This window comes from Limanda limanda, chromosome 7 (assembly GCF_963576545.1).
Source record: "Limanda limanda chromosome 7, fLimLim1.1, whole genome shotgun sequence".
NCBI classification, from domain to species: Eukaryota; Metazoa; Chordata; class Actinopteri; order Pleuronectiformes; family Pleuronectidae; genus Limanda; species Limanda limanda.
The window spans coordinates 24,380,355-24,408,201 of NC_083642.1; the positions used below are offsets into that span (position 1 = coordinate 24,380,355).

The 27,847-nt window shown below is 41.0% G+C and overlaps 1 pseudogene; it reads left to right on the forward strand.

Moving 5' to 3' along the window:
- Positions 1-8,183: 8,183 nt before the first annotated feature.
- On the forward strand, positions 8,184-10,050 carry LOC133005076 (piggyBac transposable element-derived protein 4-like; annotated as a pseudogene).
- Positions 10,051-27,847: the final 17,797 nt, after the last annotated feature.

A 27,847-nucleotide genomic window follows, 5' to 3' on the forward strand; every position in this document is an offset into this window, starting at 1 on the left:
ATTTCTGGGGCTAGATAGTAAGCACCATATGGAAATAGAGGAACTGAATGTTCAAACGGCTTCATGTGACAGTTGTGCATTGAACTTAATGTATTAAATGTATACTAAATATAAATTAGAAAGGTTCCCATTCTAGCAAATGAACAAACTTAAAGCAGCATTAATGATGATTATTTTCACTTATATGTCCCTTCAGTATGATAAAGCAGCACATTAAATAAACTCTTTCTTCAGCTGTTTTTAATAAGAGGTTCTTAAAGTTTCAAACACAACACTTGAGGGAGCCTTACCATGCACACGCACACAAACACACACACGTATACATGTGCACACATCATCCAAATATAGACACTCCATCTTTTCTACCCCACTCACACAAAGGATTTTCTATTGAATGCATTGGACAAAATGCGCCTGTGAGATGTTCTGGATGTGATTTTCTCATCTCATTGTGGTTTTGGACTGTGATGTGATGGGATCATTTTACTGAATGAATGCTTTCTCTTGGAAATGTCCGGGGCTGGTCTGACATTCATATAAAAGCATGGAAAACTGAGTAAGGAGTACAAACCCACATACACATGTATCTACAGACACACACACACACACACGCGCACACACACACACACACACACACACACACACACACACACACACACACACACACTCACACACACACAAACACACACACACACACACACACACACAAGGGATAGAGAATAGTCTGACCACAGGAGAAAACTTTAACGCTAACCAGGAAATGTTGGACGACGATGACAGTTTCTGTAAAACACATTTTCTGACTGGGCATGTGCATCTTCTTGCATAATTCTCCCACAGACATATTGAGAATTATAATAAGCATCAGTTTGAGTGTGTGAGTGGCAACTCTTAACTTTTTGGCAGGGTTTCTTCTTGACTTTAAAGCAGGTGAGCAGAGCCTTATGGTTTTCTTCCAAGTACAACCTAATCAGTCTTATAATTGGTCTGAGCCCTCAACAGTGGATAATAAAACTACAATGAAGACACTCATGAGTGAGGATAAATATACAAACACACTCTGTGGTTGCATATGCACAGGCGCAAAGACACAATGTCTCTGTCTCTCTCGCTGCTGGATCCGTAGCATGTGGTAGCGTTTAAAGCTCTGCCTTCAAGACAAAACTCAGGCACACTTTACGCTCACACAACTTTCTTTCCTGTGTGTGCGTCCCTACCTCTGTGTTCTCTCTTGGATGCCCTACCCCGAAGTCTTCGCAAGGTCTCAATTTCTGTACATTCCTGTGTAACAGAGAAAGCAGATATCCCAGGAGAGACACACTGTTTTATAACAAACACTATCCCAGGCCTCAATATTGAAAGCACCCACTCCCAGTAAAAAGCCATATAAAGCCAGATGCAGGACTTGTCTGCATGACAAGCAACACTTATGTGCTCAAGCAGACACATTGGAGAAAAAGTGTTAAATCTAAAAAATCTTCAAACTTTCTTCCCTTGCTTCTGCTGTATCAGATCTGCAGCTGAAGACACCGGAGTTTCAAATGAACTTACATTTACAGATTTGTTCAAAATACAGTGACACATTTATCCCACATTAATGTTCTCAGCTCACTACCTGTGTCACACAATGACACACAGGTCACTTACAAAGTGTCATTGGTGCTGTATGAATTGTCTATTTTGAGTGCGCATTTTTAAGTAGGTTGATTATTGTCTTGTCATTAAAAGATGGTGCTGCCAGTGTTGGAAAGTAAAAAAGTATGTTTACTTTACTTAAGTATTTACATGTTATGCCACTTAATACTTGTGTACCACTAATTTTGGAAGGAAATGTTGAATTTTTTACTGCATGACCCACAAACTTTGTGTATTTTATAGATGAAGGCACTATCTTCTTTTCAGATGAGGATCTTAATAGAACATATAATAAACTCAGTGTTTGAGTGTAACCCCTCTATGTTTTGACTGTCCTCTTTGCAAATTTCCCCATTATTGGATTAGTAAAATATTCTCTTAATCTTATTTTAGGATTAAAGCAACACAAATATATTCATATACAAAAAATACACTGTAAAAAAATTAGAATACTTCCAAAAATACGGATGAAATTAATGCAGACATACACATGGTGCTGGCTGTTTCCATATATACATCTAACTCTGTGGATATAGGAGCCCTCAGCCTTTATTTGCAGAGATGCAGGTTTTTTTCAACCACTGTCATCTTGAGCTGGTCTCAGCTGCCGTCACTATCTCCCCAGCGAGAGTAGTTGGGATTACAACCCAAACTTCTGTAAGAAATAGCGCCCTGATGTTGCTGGGAAGCTGCGACATCCAACTTCAATGGGGAACAGTGTGGTATTCCACCCTTTGACAAGGGCCTCATTGATACATTGCAGTTACTGGCTTTCTTCGCTGGGTGAGAAATGGATAATCTGTCCTTCCATGGAACTGTGAGTTCAGCTTTTAAAATGGGGTTTGTCACTACTGTACACTGTTTCTTTCCACACGCACCCCCCTCTTCCAAACAAATGCCATGTTCATGTCATATGGGAGTGACCATAATTAACTGTTAGAGGCTTTAATTATAACTGGAATATACCTGCCTGAAAAAAATGAAGAAATGCCTCACTTATGTTGACGTTATGAAAACAAGATTTAAATGCAATAGCGCAGTTTGTCAATGCAAGGTGATGTGAGCGTGGCATATAGTCATTATAACATGGTTACCGTTTGCAATGCTTACAGTGTCACTCACCACTATGTATTTCACATTAACTTATTGGTGTCAGATTTCATTTTTTTTGCAACACTCACCTCCCCCCCGTGTGTGAGAAAGTGAAAAAGAAGAGCAGTCTCTGTTGGTGTTTTACTCACTGACACCTGAGGAGAGTGTCCAGGTTTTTCAGTTTGAGTAAAAGTCTCTCTAACCAGCTGACAACCCTGTTGCTGATGTCCAGAATGCACAAGGCGCTGCACAGGCTGCTGCTTGCGAAAGCCAAACTGAATGACTGCTAAATTACTCTGTGTCCTGGGGTAAGAGACCAGGCTATTTTTCATCCTTGCTCCGGGCCAATGAAACGCGTTTGGATCGGTCAGTCCACACCCTTTCTGAAAAATGGACATCCAGCGAAGTTAAATTAGAATCTGTCTCCTGGATGGAGCAGTTAATTGACTCAATTTAGTTCTGCTATAGGCACTGTGGCTGCTACATACTCTCTCCATTTAATCAGACTGATTTTACCCACAAGCCAAAACCTTAAAGCATACAAGTGGTCATTTCACCCTGTTAGGAAGCCTTAAGTCTCTATTAACACTCAGCTCCAGTACTTTTATATTGGCTTTCTATGGGTATAATGAGTCTTTGGAAAGTGAGATTACCAAAAAAAACACTTACAATATAAGGACACTGTGACGTCAATGGCATAGTTTGTTTCTATTGACAAACTGAAGCCATGTCTGTTAGTTTTCTTGTATGAACATTCTGGGTGGGTCTTGGATTGGACCTTTTTGCCAAATTAGGAGTAGGAGACATGATGAGATGCCTATCGGTGAATGCACAGAAAGCCTGCCCAACTCAAATAAACGCTTGGCAGGTCAAGGTAATCCAATTACACACATACACACATGTTTGTACATCTATCTTAGTGAGGACACTCATTGGTATTATACATTCCCTAGACCTTAACCCTAACCTTCACCGTCAAAATGAAATGCCTAATTCTAACTCTTCCCTAAACCCTAAACTAAATCTTATTCTAACCCTAAATCCAAGTCTTAACCCTTTGAACAAGCCATTCAAATTGCGTCAGAAAGTGAGGACCGGCCAAAATGTCCTTACTTTCCCCCACTCTGTAGGTCTTAGGCTCAGAATGGTCCTCCCAAAGATATCTGTGAAAGTACACACACATACACACACACACATTTTATATAGTAAATGGGCTGAGTGTGTGAGTGGAGTGTGTGTATACATGCGAGATACTGTAGTGAGGTAAAGCGAGTGAATGATGACTCAGTGTTTATTGGTGCACATAGAGAATAGGTGTAGTATATCTATCTACCCCTGTTATGAAACTGCAGGAGCCACAAACCAATATCTGAAGTAGGATTTGCACCAGGCTTACGGTCGACACAGAGTGCTGCTGTGTGCCTGCCAGGTCCCTGATTGTGTGTGTAATGACAAAGTTGCCGTTTCTGATTTGGACAAAATGCAGGAAAGAAAGCCCAATTACAGGTCCAACTTTGGCATCAAAAGTCCAAAGTGAATCATTCAAATCACATGTTCACAGATCAAGCTGTATGCATGTGCATGTGACTGTGGGATTGCATGCTCGTTCATGATTTATGGAGGAAAATAATGTATCACAGCACAGCGCATTCACACTGACTTGATAGGGTCCTTTTTATTACAGGAAAATGAATGACCTACTACAGAACATAAGGTTCAGAACAGAATAGCAAAGCAACAGTAAAATCTGCACTGGTGGCATATAAATGCTTCTATATACGTGAAACAGCTTCAGTTCGAGATATTTAGTGTCCAGGTCCTGCGTGCTACAGACCAGCTGCCAACCTCATTAATAATGAATCGACTCCAGTTTGTTAGTTCACCAGGCACTGAGCTGAGCTCGCTGGCACAGCGGGCTGGAAATGTGACTTAGGTGGTCACAGGTTCAGATCTCAGGTTAATGAAGAACTTGCATGATGGGGAACACACACAGTTATTCAGCCAGCAAAATGACACAACGGCAATGTTTCCTCTCGCCCTTCTAGCAGGCACAAAAAAGTAAACTTCAAAACCAACAAGTAAAACCAACTGGTGTGGGTCATTCGACTTGTGATTGTTTGAATAATGATTTTATCACAACAGTTTTGCAAACGAACATTCTGGCTAGGATTGATTGATAGATGCACCAAATTATACCCTATAGAAAGTAATGGAGATCAATTTATAGTCAAAACTGAATTTGACTAGTGTTGCGCTGCTCATGTAAAAAATGCAGCTCAAGGTTTTTTGGACGTCACTCACAAAGAGCAGACACGAGGAGGAAGCGTTCAAACAAGATTACGGAGACACACGTGAGATAGATAACTAGCTATCATTTCATGCAAACATTAAAACAGTTATTTAAAAGTTTATTTAGTAACATAGCCACTAGGTAGGCAACAACTTTTGCATTATTCTGGTTTGCCCTACTCCTATATTCACTGTGACTGCATACTAAATTGTATTATGTACTATGTTTTGAGTAATTATTATGTTAAGTACTTATATGTACTGTCTACTTTTATGTTTTCACTGGGGATCTGAGAGAAACGGCATTTAAATCCCATCTATGTCCCGTACATATGGCAGAATTGACAATAAAGTTGACTTTGACTTGACTTAAGGGGAGTAGCGTGGACACACCGATAAAAAGAAGAGCTCAATATGAATCGGTTCCCATCCTTCTTCCCAAAGAGCCATTGAGAAGAATCTGATAATTTGCATATGTCACAACACTACTACTACACTGCTGAAAATCTGAATGTGTTTTCATATACACAACATGTGTTTCAGTTTGTGAGCACCACTTCATACAACGTGAGAAACTGCCATTTAAGATTAGACACCAATACTTAATATTGAATACAAAGTGCCACTTCCGTATGCTCATGGTTGTGTGCTGTTGGTTTGCTGTGGTCACCTCCTGCAGCAGTATCCTGAGAGATCATTATACTGAACAATTCCCACTTCCACTGCACTCCACCTGTAAGTCCCTAAAAACGACTTCACTCCAGAGGAAAAGTTATTATGATCACTACACCCTGTGCTAAGCAGTGAAAAGGTCAGATCCTAAATATCACATATCAATGTTTTGTATATAATTTTTTACTTTAATGTCTGTGGAGAGAAGCACAGGTTTATCACACATTTTTAAGAACCAATCATATCCGCCAGTTCCTTGACATATTATAGATGGAAAATATTTTAACAGAATAACCCTAGATACTAAGAAAAACAGCACAGTGGGTAATACAACACTAGTTATTTGGCTGCTGTGTTCTCCTTTCCAGCAGGCATGGAGGTGTTGGCAAATAGTTTCAAGTGTCAAAGCTGAGTTTATATCTCAATACGATACGTGCAAGTGTTTTCATACTGTTTCTGCACCAATTCAAAACTAAAGACAATCTTTATCTATAAGTTTCAATAAAGAGCAGCTATTATCTGAGCTTCAAGAAGCGTTTGGGAAGCCATGGGCCTCCAGTCGGTAACTTTCCAAGCCTGGCTCAGTGCTTGTACTGCAGTGCAAGGAATGCAGTGGTTGTTTTAACATTACAATGGCTTGGCAGGACTCTCTGTGGTCAACCAATCGGTCTCAGACACCCTCAGACATGCCTGCAGGGTGCCTCCAACAACAAGCCTCAGAGAGTGGAGGCAATCACAAATATAAGTTCTGTGAAGAATGACTCTACAAGCCACAGCAGGGTATCACGGAACGTGTTAGAACATAAAGTGTCTAAGTGATAGAGTAAAAGAAATGTACACCCTCTTTTTAATGTTGCATATCAAAGTACAGCGACACTTATTTTGGCATTTGATGAATGTTTTATTTTTAAATATATTGGAAAAGTGGAAGCAATTAGCAAAGCAGAGGACTGTATTTTTGGTGTAGGATCAGGAATTCCGACCTAATTCTATGCTACACACTGAAAGAAAAACAACAATTGACAGATGAGAGACATAAACCAAAACCAGACTTTCCACAGATGTTTCGGGAAATGAAGATGAAGCAAATATTTAAATTAGATTAGACTAGAACTGTTGTACCCCATGCATGTGATGTTAAATAAATCTATTTTATTTTTATTCTCACCTCTGATGCAGGAACAATAGGGATCCTGCAGCAGGAAGAAATATGTCAGAAAAATACATATTTGGATATTTAAAAAGAAAAAAAGAAAGAAAACACCAATGCAGCAGTGATGTATTAGTCTGTGATCTTGTCTGTGATTCTCAGCTTCAAACTCAACAGCTGGAAGTTCCCTGGTTCCTACTGAAGTCATATAAAGTTATATTTTACCAAATATACAGTGTATTTATTACACTATTTTCAGTAGTAGATAAATAAATATTTGGTGTTGCGAGTACAGCTGCAGGATGGTGCATCTGGGACTGAGGTAAGATTAACGTATTTAAATGTCACAGGATTTGTCAATTTCTTGACATGAAAATTACTTTTTGTTAATAAGTTAATAACACAACCGAACAAGGCAACATTATAAATTAGTGCCAATAGAACAACACACACAAGTGAATCAGGAAAATTAAAATTAAGCTGTATGTTACATGATGATAATGATTATCCATAGAGCAACAGTAATACAAACCTTGTCGTTAAACCAGGTTTAAATGAATATACAGTATATTACAGGCTGAAGGGTGAAATAGCTCAATGAATGGTTTGAATGATTACTTGGAAACTATGTGTGTGCTGATGGGAACAAAGACATCTTAACCTTTGTGTCGTGTTCGGGTCAAATCTGACCGATTTCCATTTCGATCAATCATAAATATTGTGTTTTACATTTTATTGTCTCAAGGGCTTATGATATCCTCCACACTAGGCATTTGAACATTTACAACTGCTGATCACTACTTTCATTGAATTTTGAGTTGTTTAGTCAACTTTGTAACACCTGTGGTGTTCCCGGTCAAAAATGACCGCCATAGGAAATGAATGGGTGACCCTAGATTGTGTTCATTCATCAGATAGTACACAACCACAAATCCACCACCACCACCACACGCACACACAAACACACCTACACGCACACACACACACACACAAACACACCTACACGCACACACACACACCTACACACACACACGCACGCACGCACACGCACACACACACACACACACACTCCACCCCACGTGAACCCCTTTCAGACTGACCATGTGTCCTCTCTTTCCCGTGCTTATGTGCCTGTCCCCCTACGTGAACCACACCTTCCAGACTAAACGTGTAACACTTCAAAGTTACCAATTAGGTGTTTGTTATGGGAACCTGGCTCTTTCCCGGGCTAATGTGTCCATCCCCCCACGTGAACCACACTTTCGATACAAAACGTATGATATCTTCTCACAGATCCCCTATATATAGCTTGCTTGTGCATTGCTCTTATTTTACTCTGAACACAATGAGTCGGCGCCCGATCAGACGTTTTTCTGTCAGAGAGGCTCTTGACCTTTTTTTTCAAACTGATGAAGACGGGATTGGAGTTGAACCAGAAATAGAGGAGGATGTTTCAGAAATAGAAGACAACGATCCTGATTTTGATCCAGACCATCATGAGACCGAACAGTCAACATATGGCGAGGAAGAGGCCCCTGAGGAAGAGGCACCTGGGGAAGAGGCCCCTGTGGAAGACACACCTGAGGTGACATTCCAGTCCAAGGATGGCAACTTGCTCTGGTATTCATCCCCCCAGGACAGAGGAGGCAGAACAAGAGGGGAAAATATCATTAGGATGTCACCAGGGCCAACACGGTATGCAACATCTCGTGTGGATGACATCAAGTCCAGCTTCCAACTCTTTTTACCAGAGTCCATTGTGGAAATTATACTGGCGATGACAAACCTGGAAGGGGGGCGTGTGTTTGCGGACACATGGAAGGCCTTGGACCAGGTAGACCTCCAAGCCTACATGGGTCTGTTGATTCTAGCAGGAGTACATCGGTCCAACAATGAGGCTACCAAAAGTCTGTGGGATGCAGAGTCAGAGGGCCTATATTCCGGTCAACTATGTCCCTGCAACAGTTTCATGTCCTCTCAAGAATTATCAGATTTGATGCCAGAGCTACACGACCTTTCCGCTGGCAAGACGACAAACTGGCTGCCATCAGGAACGTTTGGGACAGGTGGGTGGAGCGCCTACCACTGATGTACAATCCAGGCCCTGAGGTGACAGTGGACGAGCGCCTGGTCCCTTTCAGAGGTGGTAGTCCATTCAAACAGTACATCCCAAGCAAACCAGGCAAGTATGGGATCAAGATCTGGGCAGCATGTGATGCCAGGAGCAGCTACGCCTGGAATATGCAGGTTTACACAGGGAAACCTGTTACTGGAAGGCCAGAAAAAAACCAAGGCATGCGTGTTGTGTTGGACATGACAGCCGGTCTCAAGGGGCATAACATCACATGTGATAACTTTTTCACATCACATGGGCTTGGTCAGGAGCTGCTGAAAAGAAAGCTCACCATGGTGGGGACAGTGAGGAAGAACAAGCCTCAACTTCTAACCGCACTGGTGTCGACCAGAGGGAGAGAGGCACTCTCATCCAAATTTGCTTTCACTGACACACACAGTCTTGTGTCATATTTGCCCAAGAAAAATAAAAATGTCATCCTGATGAGCACTCTACACAAAGACGCCGCTGTCAGCGAAGCAGAGCACAGGAAGCCCCAGATCATCCTGGACTACAACAGAAACAAAGGAGGCGTTGATTGCCTTGATAAGGTAATGTATATTTTCATCTGTCATGCATTTGATTTACTTGTATTCATGTAAAACATTGCATTTTGTGTAAGACAGGTTCAATATTGTTTCCAATCTATTCATTATTGTTTCTTTCATTGCAGCTTACTGGTACATACACCTGCAAGCGAATGACAGCTCGTTGGCCTGTGGCTGTGTTCCACAACATCCTCGATGTGTCTGCATGTAATGCATATGTGGTGTGGACAGCGATCGACCCAGCCTGGAATCAGGGGAAATGTTTCAAGAGGAGACTCTTCCTGGCAGAGCTTGGGAAAGCTTTAGTGACTCCTCTAATTCAACGGCGCCAGCACCTTCCCCGCACAACAGCCTCTTGCAGTCTGGTGAGGAGTCTGCAAGCCCCAGCCACGGCCCTGGCCACTCTCCCCCCAAAACAGGGGCAGAAACGGAAGAGATGCAAGCTATGTGCCCCTAGAGACAATAAGACAAGTCTTACATGTTTCAAATGTGATGCCTACGTTTGCAAGACACACTGTGACCTGATTGCAAAATGCCACTCCTGTGTCTGAACACACACACACACACACACACACACACACACACACACACACACACACACACACACACACACACACACACAATGTGTTCATGTTGATGTTCTGTGAATTTGGTCTCTGTTTTGATTTTTCTACAATAAATGTTAATTTTGGAATACAACTTTCAATTTCTGTGTCTATTCACTGCAGTTATTCATGTAACCAGTAGTCTGAGACATTGTTTACAGGTTAAAAGGGAGTTAAATACAATTTGGTGACGATCAATGGTTTTTGTGTTAATGTAAGGGCAGTTAAAACAGGCCGGTCAAATTTGACCGGGAGCACCAAAGTAAGGGGGGAGAAACGAACACGACACAATGCAATGTGGGTAAGCTGGCACCTAACCAACTTACCCACATTGCAACTTTACTCAACCCAACTGACTGCACAGATCCAGGTGTGTTGATATACCCTCAAGCTGCTAGCCGAAAGCAGAGTTGAGGAGCAGGCTTAAAGGGATGGTTCACTGAAAAATAAAGAATTCACTCATCATCTACTCACCACTATGCCTATGGACGTGTGCCTGAAGTGCTTGAGTCCACAAAACGCTCCAGGTGCTGGGGTAAACTTTCTCAAAACAGTATACAATAAAGTTGAAGTCAATGGTGTCCTATTCTTCAGACGAAATAAGACAATTGAAAAAACACAACACGCCTCCATACTGCTCGTAAGGTGTCATCCAAGTGTCCACAAGCACTGACATTCATATTCGACTTGAAACAAGGTGATATACAACATGTTTTAAGACTATATGTCCCGGATATCTTCCCACGAAGTGCACTCACGGACCATCAGACATGATAACGTCTACTAGCTTAACCACTTCTCGTGGACTTTTAGGCTAAAACACGGTGTAAATGTCCACGTTAATTTGTGTGATTTATCTGGCTTGCAGCATGTGGATGAGTATGAGCAGAACCCACATTGAGATTTCAACCTATTTTCAATCAATCCATCCATCCATCCATTTTCTTGCGCATGCTTATCTGAGATTGGGTCAATGTGGCAGCCAGCTAAGCAGGATTCTCAGACATCCCTCACCCTAGCCAATGCTTTCCAGCTCCTCCTGGGGAATCTTGAGGCGTCTCCAGGCCAGATGGGAGATCTATTCCCTCCAGCAAGGTCTAGGTCTTTCCCTGGTTCTCCTCCCATTTGGGCGTTCCTGTAATCCCCCAATAGAACTTGTAGTGGAGACATCTTGATAAGATACCAAAACCAACCGAACTGGTTTCTGGGGACGTGAATGAGCAGCTGTTCTGCTTCGAGCAACCCCTTGAAGTCCAAACTCTGGCTAAGCCTAGTGACTTTCAGCCCCTTGAAAAAAATCATTTCAGCCCCTTGTCTTCACAGCCTTTTTCTTCACCCAGAGCTTATGACTCTCTGTGATGGTCAGAAAGTTGCGGCTCAGCTCTCTATTCTCAATTGTCTGGTACACTTGCATAGCTGCTGATGCTGCACCAACACATCTGTCCATCTTGCGCTCCATCTTCAATAACACCACTCAGTCATAAACCCACTTGGGACAGCAACACAACCCCAACCCAGAGAGAGCAATCCACTATTTTCTGGCAGAGAACCATGATCTTAAACTTAGAGGAACTGACTCTGATCCTGACCTGAAGATTGAGCTATGTGGAAATCAGAGTTGAATGATATGTGTTCCAACCACACCTCAAGCTGATTTAGTTGTTCTAAGCAGCCAAGGTTCAAGGGCACGGCAAAAAGAGAAGTTGAATTCAGTAAAGTGTGCAGGGGGAGGGGAGTTTCGGATGTTGTTCAACTATCCCAAAACCTCTTCATTTGAAGAGTGCTGTAGCATTTTTATAGATCTGAATGAAAGGCATCATTGACATTGGGTTGAAAAGTCAGCCACAGAGAGATAGCAAGGGAATCTACAAGGGGCAGAGGACTGATATAGAAATTTTGAGTGCACCTGTAGAATTTTTTTTCATTTAAGGTTTTATTCCTGTGATCCTCTTTGATCTGTATTGACTTTTCGCTCTCATGGAGATTCCTGATACATGTTCTCTGCAGGACATTCTGCAGATGCCTTGACACACACACACACACAGAAAAACACAATGAGAGGGATGCAGCAGTAGCCAGTCTTATGAAAGTGTATCCTCTGCAGTTTTATGAATAGTTGCTTTTTATGAGTGTAGTTCTTCAAAAACGCTGAAGATGTTTTTCTCTTCTGTTTCTAATGTTTGTTTAGCCTCCTTCACATCTCCTCCAGCCTTTCCTCTCCAGCCACAATACAAGCCTGTTTACCCTCAAGAGAACCCAACAATGTTCAGAGGTCCAATTTACAGATTCCAGTATAAATTATACGGTGGTTGTGACAAAAAAACAAAACCTCAGATAAAACTGAAAGAAATTATTCTCCATGCCTCCCCTTCCCCTCTCTCTCTATTTCTCTCTCTCTCTCTGCCACAACATTGCAAAATACAGAGCTGATGAATGATTGATGAAACCCTGTCTAGTGAAACATAAAATCTCACTCTGTACAAAGTCAAACGAAAGGAGACTAACCAACGGACTGCATTTTGAAAGATCTCTCAAAGAAATCGATGCCAAGGAGCATTCTGGGTAAACCATGTGTAGAAAAAACCCAGCTGACGTGATGAACTGGCAGCAGATTGGAGCTTCAGTTACACAAACAGGAGACAGAAGTTGTCTCAATTGTTGAGGGAGAACAACAAAGCACAGAACCAGTTGTGTTAACACTGTTGTGTTAAGATTACAGACGTCAAAGGCTTTGATTGTCTCTGTGGTTAAATTATACAAACCCTGGTCTCTGATCTTACTTAGAATCTATGCAAACCATTCATTAAAGCCACCTTTTTCCTTGAACCATTTTCAAACCAAATGCCAAAGGTCAAATATTTGCATGATCCTATGTATGACGATCAATCCCACTATTTGTTTACTAGCCTGGTATCACTGCTATGAATCTGCCAAAACTCAGTAACAAACAAAAATGTTGTATTGTCAGGGCATGATACAGAAGAGGTGGACATGTGTTCTTTAAAGAGAACTTAAAAGTGCCTCAAGCTGCTTGTGCTTCACAACTTGAATGAATAAAAACGGCATGGCCTCATATTACGACAATCACTTTGCATTGTAAACAGTGCCACAATGAACTTGGCTGCAGGGGCACAATCACTGGTATATTAAGAATAAAGAACTTAAAGTGCACTGCATGTTGCCATTATGTCAGTGTGAATGTACCTTTGCACTCAAAACAGCAAGTTTGTAATTATTAAATATAGAGTAAATATAGACAGTTGAGTTCACTAACCATTATTTTACATGGCATAGTGGTTAAAAATTAGTTCCTGTATAAATGTTAAAATAGATTTTACCTTGTGTCATCACAAGGCAACAGTTCTCATTGTGTATTGGCATAGGAGAAATTACATTTCAACAAAGTAGCAAAAAGTAGTAAGGCTCGACGGGTGAAGAGTCTTTTTGACTTTTACTAGTCCGACCACTGTACGTCGAAAAAATTCACCGCCAAACCCATAGGTGGCGCAACGGAAGACGAGCTCAGAGAAGCCTACCCCAATTTTGGGAAGAAGAAGTCCACGTGTGTCTGTTTATCTCTGTCTCCCACACACTGAACCATGGCAACTAACAGAACTAAATAAAGTGACACCCAGCGGGTCAAAATGCTGATGTTATCGTTTCTTAGCGCAGCGGTTCCCCGGTCTTGTTTCCGAACTGTGTTGCTGATTCCACAGCTTGAATCTGCTTGAGGCTACACGGAGCTAGCTAGCTCCCCTCCCAGCTAGCTTTCCCCCCAGCTTCCACACACAGTCAGCAGGGACTCCCGACACTAACTACTACCCAGTGTTTGCTTCTAACCTGACGGTATTATAGAAACAGTGTCATGATAGAAGTGGAATTAAAGTCGTGACGGCAGGTTTTTGCACTGTTACCACCGCAGTTAGCATGGTTGCTAGCCCGCTAGCCTAGCCTGCTAGCGCCGTTTTGAAAGCTTGTTATAACCGTATGTGACAGTGCAAACATGCCGTCAGTGCTCTAACGAGCCACCGTCAGCCGGACAACTCCGCTGGCTCAACACACACGTCACATTAATCGTAGAATCGTAGATGTGTTTGGGTTTGATGCTACAGGGAGGTAAACAGGAAGTTTGAGGTCCGGAAAAGACGTCGTAGGGAAATTACGTCGTAGGGAAATGATGTCGTTCGCGGACCAATCACAGCCAAGAGCTGTCCGTGGGCTCTCCGTGGGCTCTCCGACATGAAGACGGACAGTTAGAAAAATCAGAGGTGTACGAAAAGCTCTCCGAGGTGCTCGGAGAGGGCGTTCCACGACGGATAGGGCAGTCTTATCTATCCGTTTTACAAAAGACGTAAAAGCATAAATTGGCCTTTACTACTTGAAAAAAACAGCTCTCTATTCAAATGTGAACTTTGAATGTACTACCCACATCTCTAAAGTAGTACACCTTCAAAAGTATGCATTTATGTTTCTGTGTGTGTGACGTGTGTGTGTCTGATTGAAAGTCTGTTAAACTGTAACAGACACTGGTAAGTGTGGAAATCAGCCAGGCAGCCTTCACAATCAAAGTCTCGCCAGAAGGGATCATCTGTTGGACTGTGACTCATTACCTTGCTTTCTCTGGAGCACAGTTTAGGGAAGAGTGACCTCAATCATGTATGTAAAACGGTGGAGTTACACAAAACACAAGATTATTAATGTGCGGGAGTAATTCAGTCTCATGTCTTGATTTTATTTATTTGCTTTCTGTCTAATGGTTGTGTCGCGGCCTTGAGATTCAGTAAGCATTCACATTTGATTGTCTATATATCAGGGGCAGCTTGGTTCAGCAGATGGAGACAGACAAGCTGAGAAATCCAATCATGGAAGAAGTATCTTTTGTTCTCTGCTGAGCTAAGTTCCGCAGTTTCCTTAGCTTTGTCCTCTTTGGTGGATGTCAGCAGTGGATAGAGGCATTACAGTGTCATTCATCTCTCTCTCTCTCCCTCTCTCTCTCTCTCTCTCTCTCTCTCTCTCTCTCTCTCTCTCTCTCTCTCCCTCTCTCTCTCATACACGCTTCCATGTCGAGGTTGGAATAGAAACCTTAGAAATACAGACAAAAGGCAGCAAGAAAAAAAAACGCTTGGCTGACGAGAACCATAATCACCATCTTCTCCACATAATGCAAATAGATTCCAGATGCTGAATGTATATAGTACACTAATGGGGGCAGGATCTCTGTATGAAAAGCAGAAAAAAATGTGTGCAGCAGTTATGGCAGCTTTTCAGGATGTAATTTAGTGCTGCTTTAATTTTAATGACTGGAATAGCTGGTCTTAGGTGCTGCTGCAATTGAGCCCAAACCGTGTTTAGAACAAGATGGTGATGCCTTGGTAATCAGCCCCAGTCAGCACTTAGAATTTATGTGTAGATGTTTCCTGGATGTTTCTACGATGATCCAGTTCAATGTTCTGTAATGTTCCGAAGGTCCAGCAACATAAACAAACAAAACGTTTTCTAAAAATACCGCAAATGAAAAACTCCCTCTTGAGTTTCACAATGACTACGACATGAGAAGGACACACGATGAGAGCTCGCAGGATATCATAAGCTGAGACAGGTCATTGTGGGAAGTGACTGCGCTCAGTGAGTTTCATGGCAATCTGCCCACTGGATTTTGAGATATATTGCACACAAGCAGCATGATAGGGGAAATGTCAAGGGTGAGCAGATGCATGAGGACTGAAAATCGACCCATAATGAAATCCAGAAAGCCAATTTTTAAATGCATTGTTTTGAGTCAGCATCGGTCAATAGGAAACTTTAAACAAGCAATATTAGATGAAAAGTTAGGGGGTCACCAAGGTGTTTAACAGTCATCCTCTGGAGACCATGATGGTTTTACTTATTATTAAAGCATTTTCAGACATGAACTCTGGAGAATGCTCGCACCATTGGTCCTGACTTTCACATATGAAGATTGCAGCAGGAGATTTTCCATGCAGACGCATTGACAACAATATAAAGATCTCTGGAGTGGTCAGGTGAAGGAGGGTGGGGGAGGGGGGGGGGTGTAGCTAGCAGAGGCAGGATGTTATGTATGAATCACGCTGAGGAGAACATGTGTTTTTGTTTACAGCACATCAACACCAGCGTCTGCCCTTCTCACAACAGCTCTCGTTGTCTTTCCAAGTTGATATCTTCGTCGGCATCTTCTACATGTGTTGCTCCAATTTTTCATCCTGACATTTTAAGAAAATATATGTAAATTTTTGTGTCTGTCGTGATTTATAAATGTCATCAAGGCGCCCAACTCTAGTGAATTCTTCAGAGAATCTCCTGCTGTTTTCTCCCATGAGGGGGATTGGTCGGGGAAACTCCAGATAAAGACTGGAGACTCTCACTCCCATATTTGAGTTCTCATACACAGCCAAAATGTCAGGAGATTATCCAGAATTCAGTGTCTGAAGTCTGAGAGCAGCTTTAGTGGTGAGGTGTCTTGAGAGCTCTGGGAGATATTCTGTGGATAGATGCGCTTACAATTTTCAATTCCTGAATCTAATCGCTTGTGTTATGTTTATCTGGCGACATTATGATTTTTTGGTATCTCCTGGTTAAAAAAAACAAAACAGTTTATGAAGCTCTGTAAAAGTTCAAGAAGGAAATTTGTTCATGCTTGTGAGCTAATTCATCTCTGTCATTTCAGTGTCTGATTGACACGACCCCCCCCCCCAGCACCCCACTCAGTTCTCATCCCTACCAGCTGTCCAGAGGCTATGTCCACTCAGATCCTCAGAAGACCTTTTCTTAATGTGCACACAATATGAAGTCAATTGTAATCTTTCATTCTGAGAGTGGCTCCTGAATGAAGCTTATGAAATATTTCAGTATTAGCTGCTCCTCAACGAGCTGCCGCATCCTGTGCAGAGGTGAGAAAAGTACATGCATTCTTTACTCAAGTAGACTTACTGATATGTCCTTCAAGTAAAAGTATAAAAGTACAGGTTCTGAAATTACTTAGACCATAAATGTAAAAAGTTCCCCTCTGAAGGCCATTTCTACTGGCTGTATCTGTGCAAAGCAAAGTGAGACTCATGTCACATTAAAGCTGCTTTTAGAAATGCACTGAGCTCTGGAGCTTCTCTGCACTGGATTGTCTGTGCACCCGGCTGCTGTTGTGAACGTGTCTGTGCAGAGAACCTCCCTCTGTGTACACATGAGAAATGGCTCTGGACTTTGCACACAGGTCAATAAAGTTTGAAGATTATTTAACCTAAACTATTGATATTCAAATAAAATTAATAACAATATAATAAAATGTGTTAAAGAAATAAAAGATTTGTGAGCATGAAAAAATGTCCTTGAGGAAATGTTTACAATGTATTGAATGGAGTCTTCATGGAAATAAGGTGCCTTTTCTCCTTCTCTTGTCTGTTTTGTCTTGATACGTTTTTCACGTACATAACATGTGCATTGATAGAAATATGTCTTGATGTTGGGAAGGCAGCACTCGAAGATGCAAACTTTAAAAAAACAGATAAGTAATGAAAGTGACAAGCATTTATTGAAAATTGAAGGCGAGGAAAGTACAGATATTTGTGTTAAAATGTAGAAAGTAACAGTAGAAGTTTGGCATAAAAATAAAAATGTTACTCGGGTTATAAACTGATTCTGAACAAATCTACTTGCCTTATGTAATAAAGTATTTATACCTGACTTCCCACCTCTGCTTCTCTGTAAAGGCACAGGAAATAGTAATGATACTAAGTATTTAGGTTAATTCTTCTCCTTGTATGTTTATATTGTGTAATTTCTTCTTTATTATGTAAGTAGTAAAGATCTCAATACTTCTTCCAGTACTGGAACTGATCAACATAATATGCACCTGTATTTCCCTCTGTCAGTGGAAGAGCATGTTATTCCAAAAAGCTGAAATAAATCATAATAACACAAAAACTGAGTGGGCAAAATGTGTTAATGAACTGATAATGACAAGGTAACATTCACTTCAGATTGAAATGGGCACAATGTGAAATCCACGGTTGGGTTTATTATTCAAAATTCACGGGATGAGATAATGATGTGGAGCTGTTCAGTACAGTGTAATGAGCTGCTCGTAGAAGGGCACCAACCAACTGCAAAAATCAAACCATTGACACAAAGTCTGCACATCTGTCCTCAGGCCCTTGAGTGTGTGCTACACGGCAGACTTCACGCAGTAAACTTTAGGGTGGAGCTGTTTGGACAAATGTCAAATTCAGTCTATTAAAATCAACCTAGGAGGCCCAGCACTGTAAACCCCCAAAAAGTCAACTATTAACCTGGAGCAGAGAATAGAGTCCAATTCCTGTGTGAGAATTTATGGGATGTGCCTGGACAATGGTGACACACATGAGAGTTGGACCTCTACAATGATACGACCATAACCCTGCACACACACACACACACACGGCTTTCACAAGTCTGAAAAGTACTGCTTTGCCACACACCATGGACTTGAGCGCTTCAAGGGTTTGTGTGCTATAAAATTGTTGTACAGTGTTTGTTTGTGCGTGTGTGTGTGTGTGGAGGTACAGCCAAATAACTACACCACAGTGGAGTAGATCGTGGCGCCGACGCTGCTGGACTGGTTCCAAACTGGTTTTCTCTGCTGTTCTTTAGGCATGTTGATGCATATATCGAGATAATGCAAGTCAGCTTTAAAGTGCCTACCAGGCATGAAAATATCAAAATCAAGGCGAGTTTTAAACAATATATTCCCCTGAATTATCGTGACAAAATACTTTTGGCAAATCCTGCATGCTTGTCTTTACGACACACCACATGCACGATAAAACCTTGACGCTAATCATAAATGAAAACACCACACTCATGGGTTCTACAGTAGATGCCAGAGTATCCTCCAGCTGTAATAAAAGCTATGTTGATGAATCCAAAACCACAGAGCCTTTGTGAAATGTCTGTCAGTGCTGCTGGGTGTCTCATTTGTGTTAACCCTCTTCAGGACAGTCAAATGTTTAGCGTCATCATCCACAAAAGAAGCTTATTTTTTTTAACTTTGGTGCACACACATTGCTTTACCTCTGTGTCCATTTATTAAACAAAGTTGTTAAACGAGAACTAGAGCACAGCGAGGATTATAATTTGTCGCGCTCTCGTTTGAAGACTGCACACAGCTCATACAGGCGGGATATGTACCTCCTACAGGAGAATAAGTTTACACAAAGCCATAATTCAGAGAGGGGCCAATGATAATAACTCAATTAAATCCCAGGAAAGCTTGAGCCCCGGAAAATTTCCAAATCCATTACAGTGGGGTGGTCTTTGTTGCCAGCAGGGCCAGTTTGATTGAAAAAGTGTGTACGGCCATTGACTTTGCACAGAGCAGTTTATTCATCAGTGCTATTCAACCTGATTTAGTTCTCCAATAGCATGGCAGAAGTCAAGGTAAATTAGCTTAGAATATTGGTTTGAGATCAGTTTCATGTCTTATACCTCTAGTGGCGTGACTGTAACTGTCGGCAGAGATATCAAAGTGGCTGAGTCACTGAACAGCGTGCTCTTGTTGTGCTTTGTTTTTTGATACGTGATGTAAAACACAGTTATATAAATATACAAGTACGATGAGGCTCAGTCACCAGAGTAAACATGCTTACTATGGCAATATTCAATCAAGCTATGAGACAAGATCGAAATGATCGGATGGTGATGGGACATTTGACGATTTACTTTGTGAGATGTGATGGGATTGAATGAATGCAGATAAAATGAGGAAATCAAGTGATGTCAAGTGATATGAACATAAATGAATGTATTTCATAGACGGAGGGGTGTAGTCTCAAAAGGGATGAAAGAACAAGCACTTTACCGTGACATGAAATTTCCTGAACCATGTTTGAATCTGATGAATATGTTCACTGTGTGTACTGGTGAGTGTTTTGTATGAAAATGAATGTGTTTTCTTTGTTTCATCAGTAATTGGCTCAATCTCCCTTGGTTTGGCCCAAGTCCTGCTCTGTTCCTGGCTGGAAGACAGTGTCACTGACCTGGTGGAAACGCTCCTGAGCCTGCCCAGACACGCACACGGACACACACATGCACACGCACACATACACATACACACACACACACACACAAACTTCACACTATCTTGCTCTCTCTCACACACATGCAGATCCACACAAATCTCGGCCAGCACTGAGCGAGGTTATCCTCACTTGACTGATACCAACACTGAGAACGACAAGACACACATTCTCAGATACACATGCACGTAAGCACATGCGCATGCAGACACACACAATTTAATGCCAGTCCATGAGTACGGTGAATTTGTTGCTTTATCAAGTATAATTAGGAAACACTGGGATTATAAGTATCAGAACAACTATTACTCTTACACTGAAATATGTATCGAAAAAGTTAAAGGATCATATTTATGTTGAAGTTAGGCCAAGAGCAACGCAAAGATTCAGATGAGGAATATCGGATAAACTGACAACAACAGCTGATTGTCCCTGTAGTGGAGAAGCTGGAGAAGCCAGCGCTAGAATAGGTCGACAAGCCCATTCGGAGGTGCACACAACTCTTCGAATTTCACCATCTTCCCCAAAAAGCTGTGTCTGGATGACTGACATTTCCAGCACTACCTGTCGCTGACCAGTGGCCAGCTTGATAACTTGGATCGGTGCAAGGATCTGTCTCCAGTTAGTTTTATTTTCAACACTAAGCGTGCAACTAAAATGAGATTCCTTCTCAACACATCTGAGTGACATCCAGGACAACTTGAAAGAAATTGGGGTAGAACTTTGTTTTCACTGCTGTAACCCCTGGAGGTAGAGCATTCCAAGTGCATTTAACTTGGAGAAGAGTCATGTGACCTAGGACGACGTCAATCAAGAGATGGCGGGATGACCTCCCTTGATTGAGCATCCACTGCAACACAGACCCTGAGAAGTGGCCAAGAATAGACAAATAATAGCAGGATAAACAAAGTCATTAAAATGTTTTTTGTGTAACATGTACAGACTCGCTGACTCTCTTTAACTGTCAATGCTGCCCAGTCATCATTATAGTAATTATTTACCTACCACAGTCACAATGTGCTTTTTGTCTGTATCTGTGTGCATTGATTTATACTTAGTGTTTATATTAAAATCTCTACTGTATGTGTATATGTTCAGCCGGTCTGCTAATAGGGTTATGGGAACTGACTGAATTTTAAATCCCAATAATGATATCCTTTGTAAATTTCGGCCAAATTACTACCTATAAACACCTCAATTATGGCCTTTCCACCCATGGCGTAGCAGCCAATAGCAAAAGTTTCCTGACCAATCTGTTTTTGGTTTTACGGGTGTGGTTGAGCACTTAGCCAGGCGGAATATCCAAAAGACTTTTACTGAATACTTTCATTACTTGTGTCTGGCATTAAAACATAAAGAGAGGAGGGCATGTCGGGTGCATGTTGCATTTTTTAGTGAGGTGTGAAGGCAGGTGAGCTGAGGTGTCTGGATAAACTTCTCCACAACTGATTAATGAAATAATCAATCATTTATAATTGCTATACTCAATATTTACAGCAACTAGCTGATAAGAAAGGTGGAGTTGTTAGCAATGCAGAGCCTGATATTCCCCTCTGGAGTTGGTGGAGACCAAAGATGGAGCTAAAAGGAAGGAAAAGTCGATTTCTAGTAACTGTTGGTGCACGTTAATTTGTTTTGGGGGAATTACCTAAGACGAGAGGTCTGACAGGAGGGGTGGGATGTATTGGTTGAATATTTTCAGTTGGCTCTTGATAATATTTCCAGGTTTAACAACCCTAGCTTTAAGAAGATGTGTCTTAGGTTTCTGGGCTATTTTGCAAAAGACAAAAGAAACAACAGAAACTCAGTCAGCGTATCACTGACAAGACTGATGTGTAATGTATTAACAGAAAACCCAAAGAATATATTTTTAAAAATTCAAGACATGGAGCCTTATCCAGATGGGGATAGCAGAAAAAGAAGTTAAAAAAACACACAAGCAATTAAAAGTATGAAGGAGTCTTCCAAAGATCCCATGCCTTTGATGTGCGTGTGTTAGCTTGTCTGCGCTCATCAGTGTGACTCACCCATCACATGCGGTTGTTGCTGTCGGCTGTTTCACACACTGGTTTTGTTTTACAAAAACTGAGCAAACTTGAATATCTGTGAGTGTGTATAGTATAATTCAATATGTTTTTTTTGTCTTCATCTTTGACGGCATAACTTCTCTTGTGTCATGCTGATTTCGCACATTGTGGGTAAAAGCAAAACTGAAACGTCAACTTAATCAGGGACTAAAAAACATCAGCTTTCGTTATGTGTTTTTTCCAGAGAGAAAAGGTTAGGACTAGAAAATCATCAAAAGTGGTTTTAGCCGTGTCTCCACAGAGAGGAGGAAGAGAGTAGCAGTGATGTAAGGCAATTCTCATTAAACTGTTCAATTAGGCTCATGCTGTTGCCCACAGGCGTTATTTGGAGCCAGAAATTATTGCATCACAAGTTTCCATTTTTTTTATCTCTCAATGCTTTGCTGAATTTGGCACACTGTGAGCAGCAGCTTGAGATAAGAGACTGTGCCCAGTAAAGCTGGAGTCATACGCTGCAGAATTAGCAAGTAACATATTTTTGCTCCTCTATTCTGAGACAACTTTAGTTTCTTTCTTTTAGTAGAATCTACACAGATACAAGGGGGCATCCCTTATTTTCCTGAAATTCCTGACATTTCCTTCCTGTAGAACCAACATCTGCTAAATTTTAACGCAACTCCACTGGGTTCAGGCAAAGTATCAAACTACAATATTTGAGTATTGTAAAGGATCTACCAACAAATGAGTTTGTAGAAGTACACTCCATACTGCCTACTGAGAATTTCATCCACTGACATACACACATGAAGACACATTTCCCTCTCTTTGTCCCCCCCCCCTCCGTCCCCCACATGCAGGAAAAATAAACTTCTCAAGGTGTTGCATGAAAGAGGCTTGTGTTTTGACTTTATTTTCCACCACACTCGGACTCCGAACACAAGCCAGCACTCATGGAAACAAGTACACCATGCAGGAACTTGAAGGAAAAAATAAACCCCCACAGGCAGATTTTGCGATACTTTATGAATCCCTATTGAATAATTATCTTCTCTCTAGTCCCCTCTCCATAAGGACGCCAGAGGTCAGGCACAGAGTGGCGCTGCTGGGGGTGAAGTGTCTTGCGGACCGACTCTCTAACCGCACCGAGCTCCTAATCTGCTCACATGAAAGCAAAAAAACTAAACAGGCAAAATGCTGCTGCTATGTTTTGGTGCAGTGACACTGTCGGTGTGGGGGAAGTTTACTCAGTGTAGGTTTGCTTCAAGCTGAACTTCACGTGACTCCAGTGTAAACAAGCTAGAGGCTGTAAAACTCATCCACTGTCTGTCTCAGTGAGGTCACACAACCGAGTGGTCCTGCGGGTGTGTTTGGTGAATCTAGTGGTTAAATGATTGTGTGACAGATATCTGGTATAGGAACTGACATTTAGTTGTTTTTTTTAACCCAAGTAGTGTTTAATGTGGTGAAAGCAAATTAAAACAACATAATACATATTTTTAAATTATGGTCATGTTAAGAAGAGTGATCAAAAACGATGAATTATTTTTTGTTGTTTTTACTTGTCAAATGTGAGGATTTCCTAATTGTATCAAAAAAAACTTGAGAGTCTAACACAACAGATGACAAAAAACAGCACAAAATGTTTTAATGGGATCAACACTAAACAATGTTGCCTTCACAGGTATTACAAGGGAAATGTCCTTTTAAAAACGATGGTAGTTTACAGGATTGTAATTGTGATACATGATTGACCTTAGTTTGTGTTTGAACATGCTAGAACAAACTAGTTGATGAAAGCTATAATACCTTTATTTGACTCCTGTTGCATTTAGGCGATGCATATTTTTCTATTTGTGTGCACTCATGCAGTGTAATCTGTGTTTCTATGAGTTTACAAATCATACATGTGTATGTTTCTGAGTATGAACTTGGTTCAAAAGCCTCCTGCTGGGTGCGTGTGTATGTGTGTGACCGGGCGTGTGTCACACATCTCACCATCTGCACAACAGAGGACGCAGCGCCTGCAAACAGCCTTTTCTTCCTCCACCCCTTGCTGTGAATTCCTTACATTCACAAGACCGGAGGGCAATTGGAAATGAGAGAGAGCTCGGCACAAGTGGGCTATGTTTTCCCCGCTCTCCTTTTTACAGCGCTCTCCTGTGCATTTCAAAAGTCTGCATGTTTGTGTGCCTCTGAATTCATGGCCTCTTTTCGCAAAGTGCTGTCAGAGCGAATGTAAGTAAGTGTAATGTAGCCGCAGCGCTCCCATGCAGCTGTAAATAATGCCAAAACATGGCAAGGGGGGGGGGGGGTGCTGAAAGTATGCTTTTTATATGGTTCCCATGTGCAGGGATATTCTGCGTTATATATGCAAGTCAAGCAACATGCAAGCACGCGCACACAGTGTGTGTACTTTAGACTCTGCAGGTACACGCTGAGAGAGTTAACTAACTAACATGTATCTGCCCATGTTCCAAACAACTCCAACTTCTTAGTTTTCCTTAACACATCTTCTTCTGTCTCAATCGCTCGTGTGCCCCTGGAAACCTCACGTGCTTTATCTCCTGTTTTCAGACATGAACTCCGGAGAATATACGTACAATTGTCCAGAGTTTTTAATGAGGGGCTGGCAGGCGAAACTCCAGAGAATGTCACCAAATCTTCACATCCAACCATCAAATGTTTGAAATATTTCTTTAACATTTATTTAAACCAATGATTGACCATCAAAAAAGTTAATTTTCTATCAATTGACAAATCTTTTACTTTACTAATCTTTGCAGCTCTTAACTTAACTTTATGACCAGGGTGAAGATTCAAACATTGGTTTTGGACTTTAAAGATTGAAACAGCTGCTGGATAAGAATTAAATAAGGTTTGGATTTTTCCACACGTTTATATGTACGCAGTCATCCATACCATCAGACCTGCCAATTAAAAGGATTGGTTTTCTATGGTTAAAGAGAAATATGGAAAGACCTGACTATTCATACAAATAAGGATAACAGAGCTCTCTTTCGAATAGGCTTTCCTCAAAGGCACTCAGTCATACATATAAAAAGTAACAGTAGCTGTGTGAGAAATATAATACGGGTGTGGAGGAGGAATATTGAAAACCTGCCTATGTTGCCTCCTCCTATAAGTCCAGTCGAGTGGTTACTCTTGGTTTTGATAGATGGAGCGGACTGATGCCTGCTTTGAAAATTGTAGAATTCATCAATCCAAGGGTCAGCATGGTTGGAGAAGCTCTCATTTTTGTAGCTGAAGCACAAAAGCGCTCACTTTCTGTTTGTGAAAAGACAAAGTGAAAGACATTTTATGACCTTTGGCAACAGGTCCACACTCCATCTCAGTCAGATTCCTTTTAATGCGTTATCGGACAACCAATCAAAATCAATGGGCCTCAGGCAAAACTCAGATCTCCAAATCACACTTGTTTTTTTTTTTAAAAAGATTCAGCTTCCCCATTATGAAATGTAAAGATGTCACAACGGGAGCTTCCCAAAAGTATTTCTGTTACCAGCATGGCATGACTTACCCATGTTTTATTTTCACTCTTAAATTTCTGTTTTGACACAACTGTCATTTCTTTGACATTTTGATGATGACTGTGTAGGTAAGAATAAAATGTATTATAAAAAACTGCCTTGAATCAGAATAAGGAGAATTGGATCAATGTTTGTGCAAAAATAAATTAAACAGATTTAAACAGATTTATTCTTTGTACTGCATCCAAAGCAGTCTCAGTAATAAACAACATAAATTGAATAGTTGCAACTACATATGTAATTAAATATAGAATAAACCAGCAGAAAAGAAAACATTAATTCCAGTTACAGTAAAAAAATGTTTTAACAAACATCTATCTCTCTTATTGTAAACTGTAAATATTAAAATCAATTCAAAATGTACAAGTACTCAAAAACATATTAATGTTACTGTTATTGTTTACAGTAACAAGAGCACTTCTCTCCAATAAACTGCGGGATGTGTCATTGTATTTTCAACCTTCAGTAAAGATATATTTCTATATCTGTTATTGGGTTACTGTGGTTAAGGTTATACAAGTAACCCAACTCAGTTGGCTGGAGGAAAATTGGACAGGCTACTGCATGTACTGTATAAACCGCTTCCACTGGCTGATGCCTCCACTGGCTCTTAACGTTGGCGCTGCATGTGAACAGTGAGCTGTAGGCTCGTCAAATATGAATGCAATTTCTTTTGTGCCACATCGAGGTTGACAACATGGGCATTACTAATATTATTCCTGTACTTCTTTTCCCCCAAAATTGCTATTTCTCCTGGATCCCACATTGACCATGAAATCTACACGCCCAAACATTTGTAACCGCCGAAGTAGAAACCTCTGGGGTTGCCTACTTCATGTGAACTGCACTGCAAGATTTAATTGTTCATTTAAAAGATGCAGTGTATGAATAAGTGGAAAGGCAACAGAGAGAAACTGTATATAGCATGCTGGACCAGGAACGCATTGAGAAGTGTTGGTGTTAAACTGCCAATTGAGACTTGAAGAATGCAAACACATGTGTAATGTTTTGAATAGCTGGTTCAGACTGGAGGTGAGGATTTCTGCTCTACCCATGACAGTGATGCTTTTTGTAATGTAACAACTGATATTACTATAGACACACGCATGAATCTGCATGCACACATATGAGTCTTTGCATTTGCTGTTGAGGATGGATTATGACCATCATATCCTTTCCTCAGGGGACATGACTCATAGATAAACACATGATGAAGCAAAGTGCTGATCCTAGCACACAAGACAATACTGCCTGTTTTTATTGCTCAATTTATCATTAGCTCCGATACTACACAAGTAAAATGTACCCGTTCAATCTTTCCAAACAAAAGTGAAATCTCCTAAGAATTACTTGATATTAAGACTGTTTTTGACATGTCCTCATCACAATCTCTGCTCATCCAGATCATAAGAAAAGCCATTAATCATTTTTGACAGATCACATTTATCCAGAGGCCCAGAAAAACAATGGAATTATTGTTAAATCCCCACATCTGCTGAGTGACAGTGAAAAATGATCGTGTACAACAAATCCTGCTTATATACTAACGTAGTATGAACATTGAACTACACACCTTGTAATTGTAATTTCAAATGAGTTTCAACTCAGCAACGATGATTAAATCGCTCTGGTTGCCGCCATTTCATCTGTTGCAGTTGGAACATTTTCTTCACTTCATTTATTATTGGACTAGATTGAATCTATCTTGTTCAGGGAGTTCTCTGCGGAAACTGAATGTTTTAAATATGAAAAAAATAAGAAAATGGCTCAAAATGTGTCTCCTTAAAGTGTGTAGCTTACTTCACACAGGACAGCAGCTGTAGCTAGACTGACTCACAGCAGGAATAATTCCAATTGTGGCTTCCAATCATTTCAAAATACAAGTCAACAGAAACCTCTCAGCACACTGCTGTGGGATAATAGACCATTAAAGCACAGGTTTTATTTCAGTTAGCAACTTTAATTTCAGGGTCCAGGTTTTGTGCACGCTGACCCACTCTCACACTGGCATGTCCGGTGGCTAAGACGTCTTAAACAAGTCCCTCAAAGGGATAGATCACAGAAAATGTAAATGCACTCATTATGTACTCGCCTCTATGCCGAT